Source organism: Camellia sinensis, chromosome 4 (genome assembly GCF_055761805.1).
Source record: "Camellia sinensis isolate YWXY chromosome 4, ASM5576180v1, whole genome shotgun sequence".
NCBI lineage: Eukaryota > Viridiplantae > Streptophyta > Magnoliopsida > Ericales > Theaceae > Camellia > Camellia sinensis.
In genome coordinates, this window is record NC_138964.1 from 54656072 (window position 1) to 54661927 (window position 5856).

Sequence of the window (5856 nt, forward strand, 5' to 3'; positions counted from 1 at the left end):
GATGAAAAGGGGTTAGAGAGATGAAAATTGATGAATCATTATGAGATACAGAGAGGTTAGAGCATCTCCAACCATTGTTGCTATAATGTCATTGTCATTGCTATAATTTGGCAATAAATAGTGTTATTTTGCCAAATTATAGCAATGGTGTTCCAATGGTCATTTGCTATTTTAGCCAATCTCAACCAACTTTCCCGCGAAGTTTGTAGGTGTTGTTTGGATATAGGTTTTTCTGTGATTTTATTTTTGTTTATTTTTTGCCTTTTGTGACATTTTTTTACCTGTTTATAAAAAAAATTATATCTTTATATTATTCTCAACTAGACAAATATAAAAAATGAAAAAAAATTGAAAAATTGGAAAAAAATAAATAAATATAATTCACCCCACCAAAAAAATATATTAGTCAAATATATTATATATTATATTTTATCTTTTTATTTTATCTTTTATCTTTTTATTGCCTTCAATTGAAAAAATATATTTATTTTTTTCATTATACTTTATTGAAAAATTTAAATTATACTAAAAATTAGTCAACATTGTACATTGCAAAATAATATTACATTGTGTGGTAGAAAATACTCAAAAAAAAAGCAACATGAAATTTCATTACAACGGCTCTTTTTATAAAAAAATAATAATAATAATAATATTACATTTTGTTTTTTTTTTTTTTTTAAACTGAACAGAGCACAATGGCTCTTTTTATACAGATGGGTGTTATTTTGCCAAATGAATAGTGTTAAAAAAATCTTCTTTTTTTTTTTTTTAAGGACAAAAGAGCACAACAGCTCTTTTGTATTTCCAAGGCACCATCACCACCATCCACATACCCATTCACCAACAATTGAGATGCAATCATCCCTTACATTCCATTCCAAGACAACACATATGTCTCCCTCTCTTCCAAATCAGACAGAAGTCGACTCTCTTTACTCTCCCTCTTACTCTTTGAAGACCAACCTTCTGATCTCTGATTCTACTCCTCCGATCCTCTCTGAGATGCTTATTCCGACTCCAGCTTCTTCTCCAGCGCTGGATTGTGCTCTGCCAAGTACACGATGGATCCAGTTCTCAGCCCGACCTCGTTCCTCGAATCCCCTGTTCTCCTCTCCAACATGAAGGTTAGGTCTTCTTCGAATCTCTCACTAGTACCTTCAATTTCAGTACATGTTCTCCTCTTCAATATATATAAATGTTTCTATTGAATAGCTATTATATATTTATATTGTCTATTTTTAATAAATTTTAAGAAAGACAGAAAGAAAGAAAGAAATGTCGATATTTGAATTTTTGTATTGGTGAAATTTGTCTGGTAAAGTTGGTGAATTTGGTGATTATTTTTAGTAATTGGTGAATTCTGTTTTAAATAAAATGATGAATTTCATTTTTTTTTTTAAATTTAAACATTCTGAAGAAGTCCCAACTGAAAGGGAAGGAGGGAAGGAAGAAAGTAGTTGGTTTTTGAGTGACTTGGCAGATTTGGCAGCTGCCAAAGTAGCTGTCAAATTTGGCAACTGCTATAGCATGCTATTGGAGAAGCTATTTTTACCCAAGTTGCTATATTATGGCTATGGCAACTGTTTTAGCAATCCGTTGGAGATGCTCTTAGTTTCTAATTGCTAAACCATTTGGCGAAAATTGATGAAAATTGTTGAACCATTTGGCGAGATGACTTGTTTTTTAGAGAAAGAAATAGAAAGGTAGATCTTTAATTTCTATGTTGTTTAATTTGTATATAAATATTCACTCAGTTTGTTATCCTACCATACAACATGACATGTCATGTATAGGACACAAAACAATATACATACTATCAACCATGCTTCCATAGGAATTTAATTTAATATTCACTTGGTTTGTTATCCTTTCTATTGTTATGCTTTTCTTAATGTGGACACTGATACATGTTTAGGAATGTAGGATTAGGTGTAATATGAGTTTCGCCATGGATTACGAGATTTGTCATGTCATTAAAAAATAAGAATTTTTTTTTACCATATTTGTCATGCCCATCAGTTTCGGCATGGACTATCAAATTTATTCTTGCATGTGGGAGATTTTTTTCCCCTGCATTTGGATAAGTGGATATAGACCCATGGGCACAACAAGATGGATGATTTGATACTCATGGATTTTCTTTGTTATGTTTCATTTTTTTATTAGTTTAAATACATTTGTAATTTCTAAAGAAGAGGGAAATTTTGCCTCTTAATTAATTTGTATTTTCATTTTTCAGGTCAGAAATTACTTAGAGAGATGCAAAATATGGTCAAAGAACTCAAAGACTTTGTGCTTCAAGTTTTTTCATTTTTTTAATATATGTAATCACAGTTAATTTTTTTTATTTATTAATTCCTTTGTATATACTTTTGAACATTCAACTTTCATTTATGAAATATGTGATGTTATCTCATTCAATATATGGTTGTGATTCAAAAGACAGTATATATATTGTGTATTATATTCTTCAAATGCGTACAAAAATAATATTGATTATTCTTAAAATATGTCGAACCCTTTTTTTTATCACACGTATTAACTGTGATGAGAAATGCATATAACGCATGATTTTATCTCATTATCAATCACATGTTTAATTAGTTATACATCACACATAAAAAGTGTGATCTAAATGTTTATTATCACATGTAAAAAGTGTGATATAAATATTTATTATCACACGTATAACGTGTGATGGAATCATCTTTTAATGACACTTTAAATGTGATTAAAAATGATTTTTTTAATCACACTCCCAAATATCACACTTTGACAAAATTTAAAACGTATGATTAAATATCATATATCACACATAAAAAATGTGATATATTTATGATTTTGTAGTAGTGTATATCAACTTAAGGGGGTAGTGCATGAATACTTTGTTTTAGCTATATTGATTTAGACTTGGGTATTTGAAGGATGTTGAAACTTGATTGTTCTTGTTAAATATAGCGATCCAGGTTTTACCCCGACCTTTGTTGTGTTCCGGACTCGGGATCTGTGGTTATGTTGTTGTCTATATCTTGTTTCCATCCTTTAATTCCTTGTATTTGAGTTTTGGGATGTGTGGGTGAGTTTGGAACATGTTGGTTGTGAGTTGGTTCAAGTGATTGTTGCCCAGGTTCTGCCTTCTTCGCTCGGGCGAGGCTTTTTGCGCTTGAGCGAGCCCTGGGTATTTTCTTCTTCGCTCGAGTGAGGATTCTTGCGCTCGAGCAAGGATTGTGAGTTCTCAGGTTTCTTTTCAGACGTAGCTTCTGCTCAAGCGAGCTTTCTTGGGCTCGAGCGAGCCTTGCGTGGTGTGTCTCTTTGCTCGAGCGAGAACTGTTGCGCTTGAGCGTGCGTCTGCATCTTCGAAAGACCTGAAGGTTGGTATTCTTCGCTCGAGCGAGCTTTCTTACGCTCGAGCAAGCCCTATGTCATTTGTTCCTTTGCTCGAGCGAGAACTCTTGCGCTCAAGCGTGCGTCTGCGTTGGTTGCAGACCTAAAGCTTCTCATTGTTCTCTCAAGCGACGCTTCTTGCGCTCGAGCGAGGTCTTTGTTGTGTCTGGTCGCTCGAGTGACGACTCCTTCGCTCGAGCGAGCCTCGTGTATATCAGTTCGCAACAGAGGTGAAATACTCCATTTTTGATCCTCTTCTTCTTCCAAAACCCTAGATCGGCTACCTCTCTCTCTAAAATACCCCTTCTCTCTACAAATACACTTGATCTAGAGTGTCTCTACTCTACTTCCTTTGTAAAAAGGGTAGAGCATTGCGTAGGCTATCTTTTGACCTGAACAAGTTTGGATTTGGAAGCATCCTGGGTTTTTCTCTTCTTCTCCTTTGAGCTTCTCCATCTGAGGTAGGGATAATCTACTCATTTCTATGAACTTTAACATAAATATTAATCATTTTGTATAAATGGTGAGATTTGGAAATTTTGGAAAGTTAGGGTTTGAAATTTGAAATGTTTGAAAGAGGGGTTTTCTATTTTTGGGCTCCATTGTGTATGTGAGGTCTTGAAATGGGTTTATTTGTGTATAATTGATGAAATTGAGCCATAGGGTTGATGTTTGAGAAAATGGAGAAAATGCCCTAATTGGGATTAAATAAATTATTTGTAGAAATAATGAAATCAATTATGGAAATATGAAATTGGTTTGGGAATTATGAAAATTGGAGGAAATTGTGATTGAATGGTGTAGTTGGATTAATAAATCACTCACCTATGAAAAAATTGATAAATTATCTGTTTGATAAATTTATTTATCTATTTAGAAATAACTGTTTTGGGTTATCGGTGGAGGATAGCCATGATTGTTGTAGAAACTGCATGATGATTAGGTAAATTGAAACTAATCAATTGAATTATGTCATTGAATATGACGGTTGGATGTAAACATTGTATATGTGATGGAATTGGTCATTATATATGACAACCTGTTTAAATACATTGTATATGTATATTGTTTGGGAGGAGATAGGGGATAGACTCCATGAATAATTAAGTTGGCCGGAGTGTCCAGGGTGAAAGTCTCAAAATCTTATATGTATTTGGGTGCCGGTTCCCTCGAACGTAGTTCCGTAAAATGGAAAGAAAATAGAAGTGTTGAATGATATTTGTTATTGAAGTGTTGATATATGAGTCGTAGTCTCATTTTAAACTGTTTGTATAATATTGAACTATGTCAATGAATTGATTTGGATAAATAATGGGAAGTGGATTGATTATGATGTAAATGTTGATTGGTTACGAAGATGATGCAAATGGTTTACTCGTGTTAAACATTTATCGGATGCTAATGTTTTAGTTAATTCACATATATTGTTTAGCATATCTCCACTGGGTTTTGGCTCACCTTACTTGGGACACTATTTTTCAGGTACAGGTGACATGCCGCCTCCAAGGTCTTAGCTTGGGAGGTTAAGGGGATTGAGGACTCCATTTTGTTGATTCGTTTTTTATGTTAAATGTAAAATCAAGCCGAGGGCTTTATATGTAAAAGAGTTAAAACTCTTCTTTTGTTATAACCAAATGATAGCTTGGAAAGATGTAAGCCCGTAGGGCGTTTACTTTGTTATTAGAATTTAGAATTACATGCTATAGTTTCAGGATGAACATCAATGAAAATGTAATGCATGTGATATCTGTTGTAAAGGAGGCTCTAATGAATGAAAATATAATATTTCCCTTACGTTTGTGAATTTATGAATAATTGCTTTATGTTGTATTTTGAGGGCGTTACATTAAATGTTTTGTTTGAATTACTTTCTTCGTTGGGAGACGAGTTTTGAGATAATTGCTATTTGCTTTATTTTGGTATATTTCATGATATTGATAATATGTTGTTTTAATTTTTTTAAGGTTAATTTTATAACTTTATTACTAATCTTTGTGATTTTGTTGTTCTAAAATTAGTGGGATTAGATAATGTATTCAATAGGAATAATGTGTTGGAGTTGGTTGTGTTTGGCATGGTTGTCTCTTGTACATGTTTGTGGTTGGTCTTGAATTGGGATTCAGCGGCTTGCATGCTTTGTGGTTGGTCTTGAATTGGGATTTAGCGGCTCGTATGCTTTGTTGATTGACTCTACTCAAGTGTTTGGAGGAACTGGGGTTTTTTTGTTGTTCTTGAAAGCAGAGAGGTAATTGTAGGGGTTGATTTTCAGTGGCTGGATGTATAATTGCAGTGGCTGATGTTGGAACTATTGATGTTTGTTGTTATATTGAGGCTTGATTGTTCTATGCTGTTACTTTGTTGTATCTTTGTCGTATGTTTTGTATGATTGTCATCTTGTGAACCTGCTACTGGTGTGTTGAAAGTGTTTGCACATGATTTTTGTGATTTTGCTATGATGCAATTTTTTGC

The 5856-nt window shown here is 33.3% G+C and overlaps 1 long non-coding RNA gene across 1 annotated transcript in view; it reads left to right on the plus strand.

Annotated features, from left to right (window-relative positions):
- Positions 1 to 2444, plus strand: part of LOC145824645 (uncharacterized) — an 8870-nt gene extending 6426 nt beyond the window's left edge. Inside the window, exons 3-4 of the long non-coding RNA XR_014366492.1 lie at positions 1 to 1127; positions 2243 to 2444. The exon at positions 1 to 1127 is cut by the window's left edge and continues 1524 nt beyond it. This is a non-coding gene — a long non-coding RNA (uncharacterized LOC145824645). The remainder of the gene's footprint in view (positions 1128 to 2242) is intronic.
- Positions 2445 to 5856: the final 3412 nt, after the last annotated feature.